We start from the raw sequence: 23,581 nt of genomic DNA, 5'->3' as shown, positions 1-23,581 counted from the left end.
GTTGCATGCCATGTCACTGGACTGCGTCTGTCACTAAGAAATTAGGCGCTAGATGCGAAGTCCACGCCCTTTGTTGGTACACTCCTCCTATTGGACCTTCCGCCGGCTGGAGGGGCAGCCTCAGGGGTCCACAGAATGACCCTTACAGGGTCTATCAGTGCCTCATTCACGTGAAGGGAAAATTTATTTATTTATTTATTTATTTTTATAAACGAAGCGGATGTATGCATAAAATCCACTAGCCCATGCTGTATCACAGGGACCTCCTCAAGGGAGATGTCCAGAGATGGCCACCCTCTCAAATAAGCAATGGAATAGTTTGAAATCATCCCCTATATTAGGGGGAGGAGGTATAAAGGTGTCCTCTGTGGACAATGATGGCAAGTGGGTAGGTGATGTTCCCTGCAGGGGCAGAGGTTCTTCTTCCTCTTCCCCTGGTACCACAGAGGGAGCTGGTACTGAAGCTGTGGGGAATTACTGTGTGCTGGGTCTGGCCGTGGCGGGCAGTGCCCCCTTGTGTGGGACATATGACCCATGGAATCCAGTATGCCCATTGGGATGGGAGCAACATAGAGGGTCCCCATACCACTGTAAGTACCTGGGGAAAGCATAATATGCCCCAGGAGAAACTCCTGAGTTGACTGATTCCTGATGGATAGGAGCCGATGGGGGAATAGCTCCGTGTTCTTCCTCATCTTCCTCCTTCAAATAAGGAGTGAGACAGTGAGTGATTTTGGGGACACAGGGAGACTTGGTGCCGAGGGTATCATTCTCATATTGGTACCACAACTAGGGGGATCAGGGAAGAGCCGAATACCAGAACCCTCTGTCTGAGGAACTGCTGATGTGCTGGTTCGATTGGCCCCTGGGGCTACCTCCTTGTCAGTGCCAGGGCTGCAGAAGGGAAGGTGGTGCTGCTCGCTGCACCTCTGTGCGTGTTGGGTGAGCCTTTGAAGAAGCCGCCTTTTGTAGCTGCGCCGTTTGTAGATCGCAGTGCGGAGGTACGGGGGTTTTGGTTTCCCCTTACTGCCTGGCTCGGAGCCAGCTCTTGTAGAGTCTTTGGCTCTAGTGGTGCCGGCAGTGCTGGGATTTTCCACTACTTTGGCTCCCAGTGCTGACAACACAGCTGGTGCCGGTTTTGGATGCCTGCCTGTGGAATGAATATAAAATGCAGTGCGGAGGCACAGGGACTTGATTTCCCCATAGTGCCTGCGACAGAGCCTGCCCCTGTAGAGTATCTGGCTCTAGTGGTGCTGGGGTTTTCCACCACTTTGGCTCCCGGCGCTGAGAGCACAGGTGGTGCCGGCACTGGATGCCTTCCCGAGGAGCAGCTTTGGATTGTGGCGTGTAGGCACAAGGCTCCAACCTCCCCTCAGTGCCTGCGCTGGAGCCGTTCTCTGAAGTCTCTGTCTGCAACAGTGCCAGAGCTCTCAGCCACCTGAGCTCCCGGCGCTGACAGCACAGCCGGTGCTATTATTATCTGCGGGACGGCTGTGGTTTGTTTTTGTTTTATTCCTTCAGTCTGGACCCACGTGCTTCCTTGAGTGATGCCCAGCCGGGCACTCCGATGTGGGGTTGGAGAAAGCACTCTTGTTTGAAGCTGTGGCTGGCAAAGAGTGGGGGGGGGGTCCCAAGCCTCATGCCCCGAGGTAGGTCCGAGATACCTCTCCACTCCCTGCCTTTCTGTGAGCCTGAGGCAATGCAGCACTTTGTTAGTGCCTGCATTGGAGGCACTAACACACAGGCAGCAAACACACTGAGCGTGGCTGTCAAGGACAGGCACTCTGAGCCTGGAGGCAAGGTGATGAGAGCCTGGGAAACCAGACATTCCCATTGCGGGGGTGGGGAAGGAGGCTTTCGCCCTCAAAACGGCTGTTTTTCTGCAGTTCCTGGCTGTGACAGGGTTTTTGTTTGTTTGTTTTTGTTTTTTAAACCAAGGAGAAAAGAAAAGGGAAATAAGCTAAGTAGCTGCTAAAAAGAAAACTAAGTAACTGACTGTAACTAATTAACTACACAGTAGAGAGGTGCTGCTGATTGCTCCAACTTGTAGCCAAGGGCAGTAGAGAAAGAACTGAGTGGGGCTTGGTCTCACAGCATCTGTTAATGGCCCGCAGCAGTGCGGAGGCAGGGACCATGCATGTGCTACCCAACCAGGTTCTGCTACTAAAAGTGTCCGGCAATCAACGCAAGGGTGCACGAACACCTAAAGTGGAGCACCCACAGGACAGCACTCGAAGAAGAAGTGCAAATTTACTAATTGTTTCACCACTTCATCAATGGAAAGTGGAAATATGCTAGCCTTTGCAAACCTGAGCAAGCACCTTTAACAAACACATCTGGCAAACTCACTGATAAAGAGAAACAGTTGAACAAATGTATTGACTACAAAAGATAGATTTTAAGTGATAGGCAAAAAAGTCAGAGTTAGTTACCAAAATAAAATAAAATATAAGCACGCAGTGTAAACTCTCAACCCTATGAGACTGCCGCCTGGGACTGCTAGACTATTATACTGCGCAACATCTAGATTAAGCAGTTTTTCTCACTCCACTGGATATTGCAGTTCACATTACACAGATTTCACCCTTGAAACCTGGGCCAGTCCCCTCTGTTGGGAGTCCTAAGCCTTCTCAGTGTCCTTGTTGCCTGCAGCATAGGTGGGGCAGGAGAAAGGCCAAGCATGGGGCCCTTATGTTCTGTTTTATACCCTCAGTCCCATGTGCTCAGAGAACACAAGTCCGGGCATGTCTGGTGGGCATTGCTGAGTCCCCAGGCAAGGTTGAGCAATTCCCCTGGTGTGGCCTTATACAGGTGAGTCATCAAACTGTAGCTTCCTTGCTGGACAATGGGTGTTGATGGGTTGTTTGACACCCCGCCCGGGTATTGGTTACTTTCCTTGATGTTGTCTCTGGGGAGCTAATATCTGGCTGATTCTTCCACTTACAGCATGTTTTAGTGACAACCATACAACACCATCTTATAACTTCATATGCACTAAAGATATACATATTTATATAGAACAGTGACTTTCAGCCAATCAGTCTTTTCCCTGATACCTCACATGGCATGCTTTATGTGCAATATCACAATTATATACAGATGAGGAATATGGGGGTTACAGGGTGCTCCCCCAAGATATAATACGTCACAGCCCTATTTTGTGTTTAAAAAGTATTTTAAGCCAGTTTGGCTATTGCTGCTTTTAACCTAGATCATGGAAAAGGCTGAAGGAAGGAGAGTAGAGTGGAAAGCAGTTTTACAAAGAAGACAGAAAGATAGGCAACTGATTACTGATCAAATTTGTTACTGAGAATGAGTCCCCTATACTTAGCTAGGCCTCTAACCAAACACAAAAGAAGTTAACTATTATGACAGGGGTGGGCAAACTTTTTGGCCCAAGGGCCCCATCGGGGTGCAAAACTGTATGGAGGCCCGGGAAGGCTGTGCCTCCCAAAACAACCTGGCCCCTGCCACTTATCTACCCCCTGACTGCACCCATCAGAACCTCCCACCCATCCAACCCCCCCCACTCCTTGTCCCCTGACCACCCCGTCCTGGGACCCCCACCGCTAACCGCCCCCCAGGACTCCACCCCCCTATCTAATCCCCCATCCCCTGTCCCCTGACTGCCCCCCTCAGAACCTCTGTCCCATCCAACCGCCCAGCCTGGGCCCCCTTACCATGGTGCTCAGAGCAGCATGTCTGGCTGCCGCGCCACCCGGCCAGAGCCAAACATGCTGCCGTGCTGCCCTGCATGTGCACGCAGCCCAACTGCCTAGAGCGCTGCCTACATAGCGGTGTGGCTGCGGGGGAGGGGGGATAGTAGGGGAGGGGCCAGGGTCTAGCCTCCCGGGCCAGGAGCTCAGGGGCCGGGCAAGACGGTCCAGCAGGCCAGAGGTGGCCTGCAGGCCATAGTTTGCCCACCTCTGTATTATGATAATGTCTGAATAGATCTCAAAACTAAAATAGGATCTTTATTAGGGTATTTTTAGGGAAGAATCCTGCCATGTGATTTCCATTATGAATACCTACAGCTCAAATACGTGAGTTAACAAGTGTGCATTTGGGTCAGCATGGGATTGAGCTCCTTGAATTGTTAACTTGACAGTTCATAAACACATTCCTTAAATTTTTGGTTTCTCTGGTTTTTATTTCCCATTCCTCAAGTTTTACTTTGATTTCTGCATTCAAAACACAACCCAAACCAAAACTCTGTAGAAGCCATCAAGCATCCTGTGATTCCTTGCCAAAAGCATGCTAAACCCCAACACTTGCACGATCTGGAAGCAAAACCAAAAATCAATGCAAATTTGTTTGAAACCTGGCCCAGATTTGTTAGACATTTATGAACCTCCGCAAGTGTTTTAATTAAATGAATTTATAACAAACCCTGGAACCAGGTGAACTTTCTGTGGATTTAGGCTCTGTCTAACATTTTAAGAAGCTCTACACATTTCCTTCCCTTTTAGGGTAGTTAACACCTCAAATGGATTTCAGTGTTCAACTGAAAGGGAGCCCACATGTACCCTGCTATCAATACTCTGGTGTCTTCCATCCTGAGATCTCAAAAGCTTTACAATGGTTTAAGCCTGTCAACTAAAATGCATCACAAGGAGGTGAACAGACTGATTAGGACCTGAATTTTGACTCTTCTGCAGGATGGAGAGTGTGTGCAATGAACATCCACTTTCAGCATCCCTCCCCAGGTAGTCTCAACCCCAGCCCTCACCCTGCCCACGTACAAATGCTGGATGAAGCCAGATCTGACAGCTGGGATAACCTTTAATAGGTGAGGAGGGTGAAGGCAGGGTCATGACCAACAAGTAGAACAGCACTTGCACAGGGAGAGCTCCCAGAGCCCCTTTCATAGGGAGTAGCAGGGACAGTGTTCCTGAAGCCATTGTGCTTGAGTCAGCCCCCAGCAGCAGAGATCTCCCACTGAGGCAGTGGGCATCTGCCGCCATCTACCACAAGCACTGGTTGAAAAGCCACATGTAAGTGCTCGCCCTACCAAACTCACACAGCAAGCAAAGCCTACAGGTGAGGCAGGAGAAGAATCCAGCATGTACAGACTGCCAGGCCTGGCCTTGCACACAAGACCATTCCTACTCTCATTTATATTTTTAGCCAAGCTGCTGAATCTTAACTCATAAACAAGCTTCAAGATAATTAAGCACTATATTAAAAAAAAAAAAGCATATGCATTAGCATTTGCTAAATCCACTTTATGTTATATTATGTAATGATAAAAAGAGCTTTAGTCCTGCTATACCTAAGACACTATTGTTACTCAACAAATGTCAAGATCATAATTTAAAACAATAAAAGGTAATTACTGATTTTATTAAAATCATCTATCATAGATTCGTATAACTGGGTGTTATTCCAGGGCTGAGAACAGAATGTACATTATTAATAAGCATTTTGATGATTAAATACAAGTACATGATTAAAGAGGTTAATGAAAGTTTCAGAGTAGCAGCCGTGTTAGTCTGTATTCGCAAAAAAGAAAAGAAGTACTTGTGGCACCTTAGAGACTAAAAAATTTATTTGAGCATAAGCTTTCGTGAGCTACAGCTCACTTCATCGAATGCATTCAGTGGAAAATATAGTGGGGAGATTTATATACACACACAGAGAACATGGAACAATGGGTTTTATCATACACACTGTAAGGAGAGTGATCACTTAAGATGAGCTATTACCAGCAGGAAGGAGGGGGGGAAGGAGGAAAATCTTTTGTGGTGATAATCAAGGTGGTCCATTTCCAGCAGTTAACAAGAACCTCTGAGGAACAGTAGGGTGTGGGGAGAAATAACTTAGGGAAATAGTTTTACTTTATGTAATGACTCATCCACTCCCAGTCTCTATTCAAGGCTAAATTAATTGAATCCAGTTTGCAAATTAATTCCAATTCAGCAGTCTCTCGTTGGAGTCTGTTTTTGAAGTTTTTTTTTGTTGAAGGATAGCCACTCTCAGGTCTGTAATCGTGTGACCGGAGAGATTGAAGTGTTCTCCAGCTGGTTTTTGAATGTTATAATTCTTGACATCTGATTTGTGTCCATTCATTCTTTTACGTAGAGACTGTCCAGTTTGACCAGTGTACATGGCAGAGGGGCATTGCTGGCACATGATGGCATATATCACATTGGTAGATGCGCAGGTGAACGAGCCTCTGATAGTGTGGCTGATGTGATTAGGCCCTATGATGGTGTCCCCTGAATAGATATGTGGACAGAATTGGCAACGGGCTTTGTTGCAAGGATAGGTTCTTGGGTTAGTGGTTCTGTTATGTGGTGTGTGGTTGCTGGTGAGTATTTGCTTCAGGTTGGGGGGCTGTCTGTAAGCAAGGACTGGCCTGTCTCCCAAGATCTGTGAGAGTGACGGGTCATCCTTCAGGATAGCTTGTAGATCCTTGATGATAAGTTGGAGAGGTTTTAGTTGGGGGCTGAAGGTGATGGCTAGTGGCGTTCTGTTATTTTCTTTGTTGGGCCTGTCCTGTAGTAGGTGACTTCTGGGTACTCTTCTGGCTCTGTCAATCTGTTTCTTCACCTCAGCAGGTGGGTATTGTAGTTGTAAGAATGCTTGATAGAGATCTTGTAGGCGTTTGTCTCTGTCTGAGGGGTTGGAGCAAATGCAGTTATATCGTAGAGCTTGGCTGTAGACAATGGATCGTGTGGTGTGATCTGGATGAAAGCTAGAGGAATGTAGGTAGGAATAGCGGTCAGTAGGTTTCCGATATAGGGTGGTGTTTATGTGACCATCGCTTATTAGCACCGTAGTGTCCAGGAAGTGGATCTCTTGTGTGAACTGGTCCAGGCTGAGGTTGATGGTGGGATGGAAATTGTTGAAATAATGGTGGAATTCCTCAAGGGCTTCTTTTCCATGGGTCCAGATGATGAAGATGTCATCGATATAGCGCAAGTAGAGTAGGGGCATTAGGGAATAGCCGTCAGTAGGTTTCCGATATAGGGTGGTGTTTATGTGACCATCGCTTATTAGCACCATAGTGTCCAGGAAGAGGAATTCCACCATGATTTCAACAATTGTTTTTAAATTATTTTCATTTCAACTCTTTACAAATACACAAAGATTCTTACATGAATTACTTATGTGGCTCCTTCATCACAAATATAAACACTTCTAAAGGAAAAAATGAAGTCAGTTATTTTCAGTTAGCAGTCATAGAAAATAATGCATCATTTTATTGAAAATCTTATTGTGTAACAGAACACTGAAACATAATACTTCATTGAAAAGGAATATATTATTTAATGAGTATGAATTTCAATATGCTATGGACACTCCTCAGGATATGTATAAGGCAAGTGGAGTTTCTACTCTGAACAGAGTCTACACACAGTTCAGTAAGTCCCCTACTTACCAATACAGCAAAGTCCCAGGAAGTGGGTAACAAACAAAAACGTAAACCTCAGATTAAGTTTTCTCCCTAAGCTTGGCTGCTCCTCGGGTTTCCCCGCAGAGACCTGTCTGTCCATGACTAAAGAGTCACTTCCACCCCCCTTTTCTCTGGCTGAGTTAATGAACCACATTTGCTACAGAAAGTCAGCAAGAATCCAGCATCATCTCCCCTGCAGCCTTTCAACACTTGCTAACAGGGTGGGACAACAGAAGAGCCCTGCTAACCTGTTACTGTAGACGCTGTTTAGCCAGTGTTGAGTCAGAAGCTATTGTGACATTTCCCCGTTACTGTAGATTGGCTTGTAAGCACCTTCATCGGTCAGCTTTGGCTACTTGCTTTGAAATATCATCAGTCTCCAACATCAATATGTATCTTCACTATCTAATTGCTGACAGCTTAGCAGATCTGATTGTGCAGCTGGATGCACCTGATAGAGTATGAACTTCGAATAGGACAGTTGGCACTGTGCCTTAGACCAGGCCAAGCATGTGCACACGAACTCTCACTATCTCTCTCTCTCACTCACTCTTAAGACCTCATGTGCCATGACTGTTACTCAATACAATAAGCACAGCAGTCAGTCCTGTCTCTAATATCAGGGAGGGGGAACAATAGATCAGTGATTGGAAAGGAAAGAAAATGTAAAAGAATGACAGAGAATGAAAATGCTGGGAGAGTGTTGTAATGCCACACTTGGCACTTCTTTGAGACCATTTACATCATACTGTGCTCCTAGTGCTGCATTTATTTGAATAGGCAGTCTGCAGAAAACTGAGCACAGAACTAAATACATACTTTTGAGCCAGCTCACCCTGCATACATGCAAAGCCCATGTGTGCCTGTAGACCCAGATGTGAGCATAAAAATCACCCACTGCACTCACCCAAACCACGGCATCTGTGTGCACAGCACAGATATCAGTACAACCTTTGGAACATGTGGCTACTATATGCATTGTATACAAGTTCTTGTATCTCTGAAAGAGCCAATTTTTGCCAGACTAATGTCAAAATCAGAGCCAAAGATTGTATTCCAAACAACTTAAAAGTCTCCTACTTGGCTAACATTGGTGTATAAATTCTTAGCTACTTGGAATAGATTTATCTCTTGGTATATCTGAGCAAGCAGCTTGCTGATATACCTTACTTCGTGTCCAACCATACTACTTAAGCAGCTCCTTTTATCCAAGGATCTCAAAGTACTTTAAAACAAATCAATGAATGTTCAGCAGTTAAGATGAACAAAATCCCTTGGAAATAGGTGAGCCTTGTTTCTACCCATTTTACAAATGGGTACATTGAGGAACCAGGAGATTAAGTGAATTGGCCAAAGTTTCAAAACAAATCACCAGCAAAAATGGGAATAAACCCAGGAGTTCTGACACCCCAGTCATCCTGCTGTAACAGGTACCATCAGACAGCACCTTGTGTCTAACCATCCTTCTTTTACCCCATTAACTCTCCCCCCTCAAAAAATACTCACTTATCAGGTATTAAACACAAATTACAGTGATTTTGTAAGAGAAGAAATATAGATTTTTAATTTGTCTTCTTTCAAATATATTGAGCCCCTTGAGTGGGGAAAAAAGCACAGCTTCCAGCACATAATATTCATAATATAATCTGAATATGCAGGCAAGAGTGGCAGGATTACAACAGCCTTGCTAAAATTCTTTATTTTTTTTTAAAAGTCTCACTTAATTTCAAGTCTCTCTTTTAACCCATGTATATTTTGTTCAAACGCAGCAGCTTTTTTAAAAAAATACAACTGGATTAATTGCCTGCTCAGAAAATGGCTTGATTCTAAATTATTCTAAATTGCCTTTAATACTTGTAATCTTTCCACTGTCACGTGGCACCACATGTATTATTGAAGGTTTCTATTATCAGGGCATGTTCTGGGTTCGTTCACACTGTAACATTCAGCATAGCAGGAGGCACAAATTTGTGCATGACTCATGCTGAATGCATCAGGTGCTGCTCCTAAAGGAAGGCTGAAAAACTGATGAAATCTCCACCATGCTCACTGTAGAGTTGATTTCATCTCGGGCGAGCTAGCAGATGAATTCTGCATTGCCTGCTTCACAAACTCAGAGGTGGGTTTTTGGTTTGTTTGTTTTTAAACAGGATTATTCTATCACACTGTTTTCTTTTGCCTGATTTCAACTGCTTCTCTGTTACAATAGGGAGCTGTAACTGTTTATCATTTCTTAACCCTCTGTGTGCTGTGTCACGCCTGTGGCCATCCTCCAGATGTGTTATGCTGCTCATTTGGTTGGCAAAGCAGACACCAGCAGCATCCTCTGACTTACTAAAGGCATGTAACATTTTATCTGGTGGCCACAAAAGCAGTGATGACAAGTGAAGGATACCAGATGGGAGACATTTTCACACTTGTACACACACACACTTACATGTACACAATTGAAATGCAACCACTTTTGTGGAGGAGTATAGCAACCAGTCAGTTGTCAGCATGCTGCAGAGAAAGGAAATTGAGACAACCATAAAAAAAACCTCTATACATTTTTTTGGGGAGGAGGATGAGGGAAGAGTCATAGGAGGTTTATTGTTCGTATAAAGCAGACTGGAACTCAGTTTTTATGTTCTTATACAAAAGTCCTACAGAGAGCATCACAGGCTGTGTACCTCAATTATAGCACCCTCTTCTGGCCAAGTGGGTGCACCCTGCCTCAGTTTCCCCTAATATCATCAATCAGTTTAATGAGGCTTTATATAGGGAACATTGACCCTTCTGAGGAGTCTAGTTTATTAACCAAAGATCCAATGAAAATACAAGCAAGCCTTCACCCTAGCATCGCAGCTGGGAGACAGAGTTAGTCTCAGTTCATTCCCATCTGGGTTCAGCGCCCCCCTTCAGCAGTGCTCTCTCGGCTTGGGTCCCTTCCCTGGTGTCAAAAGCCTCTTGCCACTGGGAAGAATCTTTCCATGGAGCCAGGGGTTTATGGAGCTGTATGAGCTGCAGCTCTTCTCCAGGGCAGCAGTAGGTCCTCACAGGCTGGGCTTCCTGCCACTGTTTGGGAGTTTCGCTTCCCAGCACATCTTCCAGGCCCAGTGCACTCAAGTATTCCCTGCTCAGCTTCCCCCAGAAACTCCTCTCCTCTGGAAATTTCTGTATCTAGAATGGCCTCCAGCTGAGTCCTGGTAGCCCTTTATCAGGCTCATTAGCTAATTGGCTGCCAACCAGTCACCTAGAGATTTCATTACTTCTAATTAATGGGCCTGAGTTGGCTCCTTCTACCAACCAGCAGGTTGTCATAGGTAGGCTGCTCCCTGACAGCCCTCAAAGGAGCAGCCAATGTGACAGAGAGAAAATCACAAGATATTTTAAGTTTCAGAGTAGCAGCCGTGTTAGTCTGTATTCGCAAAAAGAAAAGGAGTACTGGTGGCACCTTAGAGACTAACAAATTTATTTGAGCATAAGTTTTCGTGAGCTACAGCTCACTTCATCGGATGCATTTGGTGGAAAATACAGTGGGGAGATTTATATACACACACAGAGAACATGAAACAATGGGTTTTATCATACACACTGTAAGGAGAGTGATCACTTAAGATAAGCCATCACCAGCAGCGGGGGGGAGGGGGGGAAGGAGGAAAACCTTTCATGGTGACAAGCAAGGTAGGCTATTTCCAGCAGTTAACAAGAATATCTGAGGAACAGTGGGGGGTGGGGTGAGGGAGAGAAATACCATGGAGAAATAGTTTTACTTTGTGTAATGACTCATCCATTCCCAGTCTCTATTCAAGCCTAAGTAAATTGTATCCAGTTTGCAAATTAATTCCAATTCAGCAGTCTCTCGTTGGAGTCTGGTTTTGAAGCTTTTTTGTTGAAGGATAGCGACTCTTAGGTCTGTAATCGAGTGACCAGAGAGATTGAAGTGTTCTCCAACTGGTTTTTGAATGTTATAATTCTTGACATCTGATTTGTGTCCATTCATTCTTTTACGTAGAGACTGTCCAGTTTGACCAGTGTACATGGCAGAGGGGCATTGCTGGCACATGATGGCATATATCACATTGGTAGATGCGCAGGTGAACGAGCCTCTGATAGTGTGGCTGATGTGATTAGGCCCTATGATGGTGTCCCCTGAATAGATATGTGGACAGAGTTGGCAACGGGCTTTGTTGCAAGGATAGGTTCCTGGGTTAGTGGTTCTGTTGTGTGGTGTGTGGTTGCTGGTGAGTATTTGCTTCAGGTTGGGGGGCTGTCTGTAAGCAAGGACTGGCCTGTCTCCCAAGATCTGTGAGAGTGATGGGTCGTCCTTCAGGATAGGTTGTAGATCCTTGATGATAAGTTGGAGAGGTTTTAGTTGGGGGCTGAAGGTGATGGCTAATGGCGTTCTGTTGTTTTCTTTGTTGGGCCTGTCCTGTAGTAGGTGACTTCTGGGTACTCTTCTGGCTCTGTCAATCTGTTTCTTCACTTCAGCAGGTGGGTATTGTAGTTGTAGGAATGCATGATAGAGGTCTTGTAGGTGTTTGTCTCTGTCTGAGGGGTTGGAGCAAATGAGGTTATATCGTAGAGCTTGGCTGTAGACAATGGATCGTGTGGTGTGATCTGGATGAAAGCTAGAGGCATGTAGGTAGGAATAGCAGTCAGTAGGTTTCCGATATAGGGTGGTGTTTATGTGACCATCGCTTTTTAGCACCGTAGTGTTCAGGAAGTGGATCTCTTGTGTGGACTGGTCCAGGCTGAGATTGATGGTGGGATGGAAATTGTTGAAATCATGGTGAATTTTCTCAAGGGCTTCTTTTCCATGGGTCCAGATGATGAAGATGTCATCAATGTAGCGCAAGTAGAGCAGAGGCATTAGGAGACGAGAGCTGAGGAAGCGTTGTTCTAACTCAGCCATAAAAATGTTGGCATGCTGTGGGGCCATGCGGGTACCCATCGCAGTGCCGCTGATTTGAAGGTATACATTGTCCCCAAATGTGAAATAGTTATGCGTGAGGACAAAGTCACAAAGTTCAGCCACCAGGTTAGCCGTGACATTATCGGCGATACTGTTCCTGACGGCTTGTAGTCCATCTTTGTGTGGAATGTTGGTGTAGAGGCTTCTACATCCAAAGTGGCTAGGATGGTGTTTTTAGGAAGATCACCAATGGATTGTAGTTTCCTCAGGAAGTCAGTGGTGTCTCGAAGATAGCTGGGAGTGCTGGTAACGTAGGGCCTGAGGAGGGAGTCTACATAGCCAGACAATCCTGCTGTCATGGTGCCAATGCCTATCATGCATTCCTACAACTACAATACCCACCTGCTGAAGTGAAGAAACAGATTGACAGAGCCAGAAGAGTACCCAGAAGTCACCTACTACAGGACAGGCCCAACAAAGAAAATAACAGAACGCCACTAGCCATCACCTTCAGCCCCCAACTAAAACCTCTCCAACGCATCATCAAGGATCTACAACCTATCCTGAAGGACAACCCATCACTCTCACAGATCTTGGGAGACAGGCCAGTCCTTGCTTACAGACAGCCCCCCAACCTGAAGCAAATACTCACCAACAACCACACACCACACAACAGAACCACTAACCCAGGAACCTATCCTTGCAACAAAGCCCGTTGCCAACTCTGTCCACATACCTATTCAGGGGACACCATCATAGGGCCTAATCACATCAGCCACACTATCAGAGGCTCGTTCACCTGCGCATCTACCAATGTGATATATGCCATCATGTGCCAGCAATGCCCCTCTGCCATGTACATTGGCCAAACTGGACAGTCTCTACGTAAAAGAATAAATGGACACAAATCAGATGTCAAAAATTATAACATTCAAAAACCAGTTGGAGAACACTTCAATCTCTCTGGTCACTCGATTACAGACCTAAGAGTCGCTATCCTTCAACAAAAAAGCTTCAAAACCAGACTCCAAAACGAGAGACTGCTGAACTGGAATTAATTTGCAAACTGGATACAATTAACTTAGGCTTGAATAGAGACTGGGAATGGATGAGTCATTACACAAAGTAAAACTATTTCCCCATGTTATTTCTCTCCCCCACCCCACCCCCCCACTGTTCCTCAGATATTCTTGTTAACTGCTGGAAATAGCCTACCTTGCTTGTCACCATGAAAGGTTTTCCTCCCCCCCGCCCCCCGCTGCTGGTGATGGCTTATCTTAAGTGATCACTCTCCTTACAGTGTGTATGATAAAACCCATTTTTTCATGTTCTCTGTGTGTGTATATCAATCTCCCCTCTGTATTTTCCACCAAATGCATCCGATGAAGTGAGCTGTAGCTCACGAAAGCTTATGCTCAAATAAATTTGTTAGTCTCTAAGGTGCCACAAGATATTTTATGTATCTTAGAACTAACTGCTAGGATTTTAGCCTGTGGTTCTAATGGTTCTTGGGGTTTCCAGCCTAATGCTTAACCAGCTGAGCCATCAGGAAATAGAGCTGTCCTTATTCGCAGACACATGCCATTACAGAGGCAGATCTGCAGCTCTCCTCCACTCCCTGCAACCTATATGAGCGGGACAAAGGAATTGGAAAATGCTCTTGCCTCCCCATCTAGGGATTCATTCCCCAGCAAGAAGAGAGCCAGTTCCTAAGCTACTAACCACCCAACGACTTTGCCCAGGGGCCAGGGAGGAGCAGGAAGGACATAGCTTAAATGGACCACACGCTGGCTATCTCCAGCTGGCAGAAGGTCTCTTTAGAACCACTGGCTGAAATTGGGACAAAGCCGGGCAAAGAATTAGGGAGCCATAACTGCTATGCGTGTGCGCACACGCACACGCACACAAACCAGCACTGAAGTGATCTTAACCATAGAAGACAGCCTGACCCATTATATTTGAGTGCAGTAGCTAGCATATAATCATGCGACCAGAGAGCAGTAAGACAGTTACTCGTGAGTTGTAAGCTATGGAGATTCCATTCCTCCACATCAAGGGCTTTATAGACTGTGTAGCTTTTCTGGATGAACACTGCCTCTGGTGCTGGGCCATTTCTTACTGGATAAAAAGAAATCAAATCTGGAGAAAAGTAGTATGGTTTGTTTTGGGCAACTGTGACCTGCTTCTGTTCTACCATGACTTTAGCAATGAGGCTACAAGGAAGCAGATGAGCATCCATGTACAAAAACAACCAATGTTTTTAATAGAATTAGGCAGCTGAGCTCATTTCCACCTCATTAGGATCAGTCAATGAGAGAGGCCTACCAATGAAAGCATAAGAGATTAGTTTTCCCCTTAGTGGCTTAAGTAATGCTCTGGGCTCCAAGTCCAGATTGTGACAATTTCCAGGGATATTGCAAAGCTTGTGCAGGGAACTGATCTAAATATTGCCTTTACATTTCTCAAGAAGGCCATTTTCACACAGATGTACTACGCACCAATGGATGACTGTGTCTTGAAAGTTGTAGGGACAGAAGGAAGGAGCAGATTCTGATTAGGAACCCCTTTGCTCAACATGTGTGAGGAAAGCTTATGGTCTCTGAGAAATGACATGATGACACAATGCTTCAACGACTATCTCCACAGCTTACTTCCTTCACTTGCAGTCCAAGCAGCCTGTGCCGAGGGACTCATACTTCTTCCTTTTTTTTGTTATGATTCCAAATATCAATTAATTAATACAAAGAAAATAATCTGGCCCTAGTTACTTCTTTTTCCTCCCAATTATTCATTTGGAAAAAGAGCAAAGGGTCAATTTGAAGGCTGGTTGTCCTCCAGCTGCTTGTGATTTCATTGTTTTCAGAGCAGACTGTGATGGAGAAGGAGGGCAGAGAAAAGGTTTAGCGGATTAAAATAACAATATCCTACTAGAGGTGCTTCAGAGTTTGTTCCATAGATGGCTGCAATTTCTCTCAAGCAGTAGAATAAGGTTTGAAATGTGGGGACTCTCTACAGCTGGAAGTTTCAAATGCTGGCAGAGTGATCAAATGTCACTGTTTCAACAGGCCCTCTTTCTCATACATGTACAAGATGGACCTACTCTTGGATAGAATAAAATATGTATAGTGAAGGAGATTGCCACTTAAATGAATGGAATACGAGATAGCGGTAGTAGGTTGTCATCCCCTATGCAGAGCAGCACTAGAGGGAGATGAGATACTGCCAGTGGTTTCATAGACATTTGCTGACAGCAGAGAAAGAGAGAGACTCGTGAACCTTACGGTCCATTCTAGGCTGTGAAGGGGAATGTGCTCTAGTTACCACAGATTTTTCTGCCCATTCCTCACCCAATGGTGCCAAAGTCTACCACATCCACTTCAAGCTGTCCCTGTTCCAGTCCTATCTCTTCCCCACCCCTGGCATCTCACCCCAGTCCCCTTGCCAAGCATTGTAAGACACAAGTGCCACTGCATGTCAGAACTGTAGTATAATGAAGCTATATGGCAAAGCTTGCTTAATAATGGATTACATTATCCCTGGTTCCAATGGGAGTACTAACCCTTTATTTTTATATACATCACATTCACACATACAGGACTTTATATATATATTATACACACCCACACACCACACACTGACTGGCTTTCAGTACCCAACCAGAATATAGGACGTAGATCAAAGTGGAAAAGAGCTGTTCTGGTTTTGAGACATTCAGAGGGTATAACAGCCTTTTCTCTAGCCTAGATGTACCAGCCATGTGAAATAGCACAAGAGCATCTAATGAAATCCCAAAAGCTTTGGGAAGAGTTTAGGTACCAGTAGTCATATCAAAATAAAATTCTCCTGTGAGAGCAGTTTATTGATTTGTATATTTCACTCACTTTGGGATTATTGTTCAATTACTTTTATCCTCTGAGATGAAAGTAGCTGAATGTAACATCAAAAGCAGATAAAAAGTTGCATGTTTCAATTTTTCATTCAAATCTGTATAATATCCTTTACAGATCCGATTTTCAAGAGAGCAGCATGAAAGCAACAGCAGAGGGTAAACTTCATCAGCCACACTGCTAATCTACCTCTCTCCTACTCCTCTGGCTGAAATTAACATCTTCTCAACAAAGCATAGATTATTCCTGAGCAAATGACAATGTGCAAGAACCACTGGACCCAGCCTCTTTAATCAGATGAGCACTTGCTAATTGTTAATTCAATTAGTCAATTAATACACCATTTTAAACAGTATATCATTCACAGTTCTAACCTATAGCCCCGTTAGAGAGGCTAAAGTGTGGTCAGGAAAGACTATGGAAATGACATTTTGTTGTTCAGTATTTAGTCTCCAGTAAAAGCTTTCTGCACATTACTTACAAATCAAAACAAACATTTGTTTTTGGCCAACTGCCAGCCCTACTAGCTCCACCTACTAGATAAAATCAAGCTGTTTTCTTTCTGTTCCATGCATCATGACCACCAGCATCTGGAATCAGAATGCAGTTATCTAGTTTGTTAAGAATGCACAAGGTGAAACCAAATGCAATTTCCTCTTCCATAGGTATTTGCCTCTGCAGGACTGACAGCTGTCTTAGTGTTTTTTGTGGGTTTTTTTTTTTTGGTCAGCAAATTAAAATGGATTCAATTACAAAAATATGTAGGGCTAAATTCTCCAAGTTCAAAACTGACCTTATATGTAATCATGTGCCTTCCTATCCAAAGGATCTTAAGTTTTAGTAACAGATTGTTTATTAAATGATTATTAACAAAACTGAAAATTGATTAGTCCACTACTGAACTCCAACCACCGGTGGGGAGAAATGCAGCAACTGTTTAACAGGGTATAGCAAATCTCCACAAAACTTCAGTCATCTATACACAATTAGAACTCTGATATGGGGAATGTATATCAGTAGAATGTAATTACCTCTGTTTGAGTACAGCCTCAACACTAGGGCAGGCACAGTGCCAATTGGCACCATCATGGTATAGATCTGTTAAGGGTGACCGTCCAGAAATCTGTCATTGTAGCCAAATAAATGATTGTCCCAGTTTGCATATTTGATTAATAGGAATTTCCTCATCTACATAGACAAAGTAACCTCTTATAACACAAAGTGTTCAGACCACATGACCCACTACTTATGTTTCTTTAAGGCTACTTAGTTGCAGTATGCCACCTTTTAGGGCTGAATAAACAACTTGTGTACATAGGAATAGAAACTCCTTTTGGACGACACAGAAGAAGGAGATTTACATATTGGTTTGACAAAAAAACGATCCTGGGACTTTAAGGTGGTATGGAAAAAAAATCAAACCCACAGCGGCTAGTCTTATTCTGTAATTGCACTATTTATATTGTATCATTTTTTCCCATTAGCAACAGGCTTACATAAAATCATGACCTTAAGGTGAGCCTCTGTTGATATTCAAAAAAAGAAAAGGAGTACTTGTGGCACCTTAGAGACTAACACATTTATTTGAGCATAAGCTTTCGTGAGCTACAGCTCACTTCATCGGATCGAAGTGCCACAAGTACTCCTTTTCTTTTTTGCAAATACAGACTAACACGGCTGCTACTCTGAAAGCTGTTGATACTCACACCTTCTTGTCAATTGTTGGGAATGGACGACTTCCACCTTGATTGAATTGGCCTCATTAGCACTGACCCCCAACTTGGTAAGGCAACTCCCATCTTCTCATGTGCTGTAGTATACATACTGCTTACTGTATTTTTCACTACACACATCTGGGAAGTGGGTTTTAGCCCATGAAACCTTATGCCCAAATAAATTTGTTAGCATCTACGGTGCCACAAGGACTCCTCGTTGTTTCTGCTGATAGAGACTAACATGGCTACCAAGCTGAACCCTATAAACTATGTTGGTTTTCTTTTAGCTATGTAATTACAATAGAAATTCAGTCATGAATATTCTTGAACTTTAGAATATTGTGCCTAGGGACAATAGAATTTCCCCTAGAAATATTAGTGCCCCACCACAACATCAAAAAACCACTTTAAAACTTGCAGCAGCACATTTAAAGTCCATTTGTACGTGATTTCAAATGTCATGCTTTGGATATGACAGCCAACTTCCTAGAGTCAATCACCCAAAGGGAATTATTTTACTTAGAAATTATGTGAAGAGAAACTAGCTGAAAACAGGATACAGAAAAAATGAAAAAAACTGCTTTCCAGTGAACGTAATTTCTAAATAAGCCTATATATTACCACATTTTCTTCATAGGCTGATGCAATTACAGACAATTTATTCTCCTACAGAGGGGGAAACTGGGAATACTGGAGTCTGATCTGCCCCCACAAATAGAAACAAATAAATAAAACACAACTGTATGTGAAACCTTGTACGAACCCAATATTGGGTATCTGAAAGCTAACTATGTACTATGGGCAGGCAAATATGGAGTTTGCTACATGCAATATGTCAATGGGTATTTTCTGCAGATGCAATTTAGATGCCAATTTTTTTTAAAAAATCACAACATTGGGGTTGCATTTTCAAATATTTGGGTTTATTCATTTTGCAAAAGAATCAAACCCAAATGAACAGGGAGCTCCAATTTCTATAGGGAGAAATCCAGCTGAGGGCTGCTCCTGCAGGTGACTACATACAAGAAATCTTGCCCTTGAACAGAAGCAGCATGGTAGGTTCTCTTCTTAGTGCTCAAGTGTTGCTGAAGGGATATGTGGACTTCTGGCTGGCTGACCTTCCTTCATGAAAGTGACTAAGATGTGATCAGCCCTCAGCAGGCTAGTTTATAATGCTGTGGGGTCTGCAGCCTTCATGCGTTTCTGCTGTTCAAATGACAAGCTAAATGCAGCCAGAAAGGGATCTCCCACAGGCTGCCCTGAACCATCCGACCCCATGCCTACAGGTGGAATCATGTACTATTCATGCAGCTAGCACTCTGTCGCCCACCTCATTCAGGGCAAGGAAAAGTTTTTCCCCATATCAAGAAATGTAACCAAACCGCTAACTACTTCCTGTCACAGGTCAGGTCAAGTGCCCCCTCTTGGCCACTGACCAGACTGCCGCAAGGGGATCCAATCACTGGATCCTGTGTCTTTTAAGCCTCTAGAGTCTGAACAGAGTCCAGGGACTGCCACTGTCTTGGGGCCACTGGGCGCACACTTGGACAGCAGATCCTCCATGTTGCACCACCTCCTGAAACCTTCAGTTCAGTCCTCTGCTAGCCCCTACAGTGAGTGCTGAACCCTCAGATTCCCCCATAGCTCAAACACGCCCTCTCAGAATCCCACCGAAGGGTTACAAATGAGCTCTCTCAGGGGCACATAAGATGTGGCACATAAGACACACAGACTTTACACAGGACTCATGTGCACCATTGCTCTTAATCACACAAGGAACACACAGACTTATGCAATAATAAACCCCTATATCTCCCTGCCTCCATTTCCTCACCACTCCAGAGCATTGTTTGGACTGAATCAGGGTCATCTGGGGCCTTCTAGCATCCTTCTACTGCAGTGCATGGCTTGTGTGCTGAAACATGAAGCCTTCTTCCCCCAGCTTGGCTATTCTGATCCTTGGCTGGGTTAATCCCCTTCCCAAACTTCCTGCATGTCTCTCTCTCTGTCTGACTCCTTTGATTCCTTTTATAACCTCCTGCTTAGTCACCTCTTTGTCCTGCTTGGGAAACTTCCATGCTCCACATCCCCAGCCTCCTGTTGAGGGATATTGGAGAGAACTAGGATGCATTTACTCTTTTGTTTTTCCCAGGTGAGGCCTATTCAGGCACTAATAGTCCTTAATAATTGGCTATTGTCAGCCCTATATCACTACACGTTGGAATTTCAGTCCAATGTAGAGGCTAAGAGAGACAGAAAACAATGACCCTCACATTCAAAATTGAGTTTGCAGCTTGGTAAACACACATACTGAAAGTTCATGATCTGAGACAGAATTCATAAAATATAAACAGACAGACTCACAAATCCTCAGAAAGTGAGCATATAAGATCAGACAGAAAGGGCAAATTCATATATTGTGATTTCTTTCCCACCCCAGCTTGAACTGGTCCAAGGGTTGTGATCTGGGTAGTCACATGTTGTGTCCACTAACCAACATCATCCATTGGTGGCTGAAGCACTAGCAATGACATTTTTCTTGTTTAAATAGAAAGGAGCTAAAACAGTCTAGTGGCCAGAGATATCGATCCAAAGCATTTTCTTTTGAACATGAAGAACCAGTACTGATCAACACATTCCCCCAGGTACAACTACATTCCCGCATGCAAAAAGAATACTATATTCTTCCAAGTCCATGCAGAAATGTGTAGGCAAACACACACTAGTATCTAGTAAAGTTTTCTTTATGATCCACTGCACAATTTTTATAACCACTCTGGAAGATAAATTACTCTTTTCACATATACATAATGAAAAAGCAAAATGGCTTATCCATACATTTCAGAAAATTCATCCTAGGGAGATTTATTTGATTGATATATGGGATAAAATGATGTCCCCTCCTTTTATTTTAAACAAGTTGTATATATATATTATCAGATCCAGGTTTAATACCAAACACATCAAATAATATAAACATTTAATGTGCTAATGGAAATGGCAACTGAAATATCTACTAGGACATAGTGTAGTAAATGAGGAGTTATACATATGGAATCACACCAAGATTGTTAACTAAAGCTATGAAAACCACATCACACATCTGGTTTAGGGTTTTCCTTCAAACTCAAAGTTCAAACCAAGGAATTCATAAGATTTTTGAGGCGGGAGTCTGAGCCAAATTTCAAGTTAACCTGTTCCCACTGTGGTTTCAAGTTTGAATGCTACATAATTTTATGTAATAATGATTATCCCAATAACAGACAAAAATCAGTAGTTCGTTCTGCTGCACAACACCAAAAACACAAAGTGAAATTAGGAGCTCCCACTATACATGATCAAACTAGGAAGCTTCACATCTCACAGACTCCTAAATTAAACTTGGCTCCTGGTAACTGGAAATGGGATAGTCAAGGTGTCAAAAAAGCCAAGTGTCTTTATGTTGAACACCAGAGATTTCAGTTGATGTAATAACTATAGGGAAAGAAATGAATTTGCTGGAACTTGGTATCTTTGGCCATAGACCATTAAAAATATGATTTAAGAAAATACTAAAGATAAAGGAAACCTGTATTGCAATTATCGAAGCATAGTCTGGTGCAATTGTCCCTCAAACGTCCTCAAACGGAGGTTTAATGTACATCTAAAACCCAAAAGTACTTGGTGCACAAAATTCCCAATTTTAATGAATGCTACATAAAGGATTGTATGCAGTGTTGTTGCAACCGTGTTGGTCCTATTAGAGAGAAGGTGGGAGAGGTAATATCTTTTATTGGACCAACCTCTTCTGGTGTGAGACACAAGATATTACCCACCTTGTCTGTCTAATATAAAGGATTCTCATTCTAATATTATGCTCTAAACCAAAAAAGTATGTATCACCTGACTGTGGCAAGTATACAGCTCATAGTATATACACACTTAAAAAACCTCAATAGTTACGATTTCCTATGTGATATATTAGGGCTTATCTACATGGTATACTAGTCCACATTAGAGGGGAGTAAATTCTAGCATGCACTAGCCTGTTTCCCAATAAGTGGACCCTGCTGGCGCACACTATAGGTTCCCTAGTGCACATTAACACACCATGTAGATCAGACTTAAGTCTTTCTACACTTCTGTAATACCTTTCATCTAAGTGTATCCAAGCAACAAAATGGTTAAGTATTGTTAAAGATATGGTATTTAGAAAAATCACTTTACAGCACTATTTTGTCCACATTTCCAAAGCCAATATATAAAACATTCCTTCAAATTCACAACTCAAGCTTGTGTCAAATATTGCAACAGGGCTATGGTTGTTAGAAGTACATTCTTAAGAGTCATTCTCAATAATAGCACATTACAGTGGGAACCCATCCATCTAGTACTCCTTCCAGATGGAAACTGCAGTGGAAACATAACCTCTTTACTTAGAAGAGTATTCTCTCTAGTTGGACTCCTTAAAAATGGTACAGTCTGCAGACACCCCTTCTTCACCTTAAATAAAACAGTCTGTTACCCGTACCAGAGCAAGTTTGTCCAAGAGTCAAACCTACTGCATCACAGGCATAAGGGATAATTATGCTACCAGAGATTCCCAAATATTTCTCTGACTGCATAACATTCTCTGTGTAGAACATTTCAATTCATGTTATCGCTTAATTTATATCTAAACCAATGTGGCATAAAAGGGAAGTATTGCTACACTGCAACAGCCTCCTGTCAGAATCCCTGGGAAAAACTACAAAGCAGGGAAGACCTTCCTCTTGTATAGTGGCCACATTGTCAGTACAAAGATATTATCAAAATATGCAAATCTGATGGCACGCTAATGAAGAGGACTGAGTCGTCCCTCTCTCAAAGGGAAAAGGTTTAGATCTTCAGGAGTAAGGGGATAAAGCAGTATGCATGTCTTATATGGACAGAGTCCAACAATGTGAATATTGTATTGTAAGCAGTACTTTTTCAGTACACAGGGAAGGAAAAAATCCTAAGTAACAGAGCAGCATGAGAAATCATTAGCTACAGGATTAATATTCTCCTGAAGCTAATCCTCCTACCCAAGATGTGACAAAGCCAGCTTCCTAGCAAATGGCTTTGAGAAGTGAAATAAAGCTGCATTTGGCAGCAGTGGACGGAACACGTCTGGTGCTTATATTATAAATGGAAATTAATACCAACACAGAAATAACCACAAGTCAGTCTTACTTAGCCCATCAGCTGAAATACCAGCCTTTATAGAACACATTTTTGGCATTTCCAAGCTTATACTTTGTTATGATATAAAGCCAGCCCTGCCAGTTAATCCAGGTTTGCTAATTGGGGATAGATGGGAATTTGAGAAGTGGGGGCTTGCATCCAACTGTTCACTGTTTAGAAACAACACTTTGGGAAAGAGTTCTACTTTAAATGTATGTGTATATTTGTCCCTGTCCCAGAACCTGGGAAAGATAAAGAGCCCCATCTTATAGGAAGTCAGCTATGGACAATCCCGAGACAGAGCCCACTTACCTGCTCAGCACTTAGGGCCTGATCCCATAAACATGCTTTCAATGGAACTACTCATATGACTAAACTTTTACATGTGTATAAGTGGCTGCATGATCAGGTTCTAAGTACTACAGTGATGCATACTATATAATACATTAGTAGACAAATAGAGTTTCCCAGGGAAGAAATTTTGGGTTAAATAATAATT

The 23,581-nt window shown here is 43.3% G+C and overlaps 1 protein-coding gene across 2 annotated transcripts in view; it reads right to left on the bottom strand.

Annotated features, from left to right (window-relative positions):
• The window catches only part of PTPRT (protein tyrosine phosphatase receptor type T), a 747,520-nt gene that overhangs the window by 274,952 nt on the left and 448,987 nt on the right, over positions 1-23,581 (bottom strand). The window lies entirely within an intron of this gene.

Source organism: Dermochelys coriacea, chromosome 13 (assembly GCF_009764565.3).
Source record: "Dermochelys coriacea isolate rDerCor1 chromosome 13, rDerCor1.pri.v4, whole genome shotgun sequence".
In the NCBI taxonomy this organism is placed as follows: Eukaryota; Metazoa; Chordata; order Testudines; family Dermochelyidae; genus Dermochelys; species Dermochelys coriacea.
The sequence above is the reverse complement of the archived record's forward strand: the minus strand, read 5'-3'. Positions and strand labels throughout refer to the sequence as shown.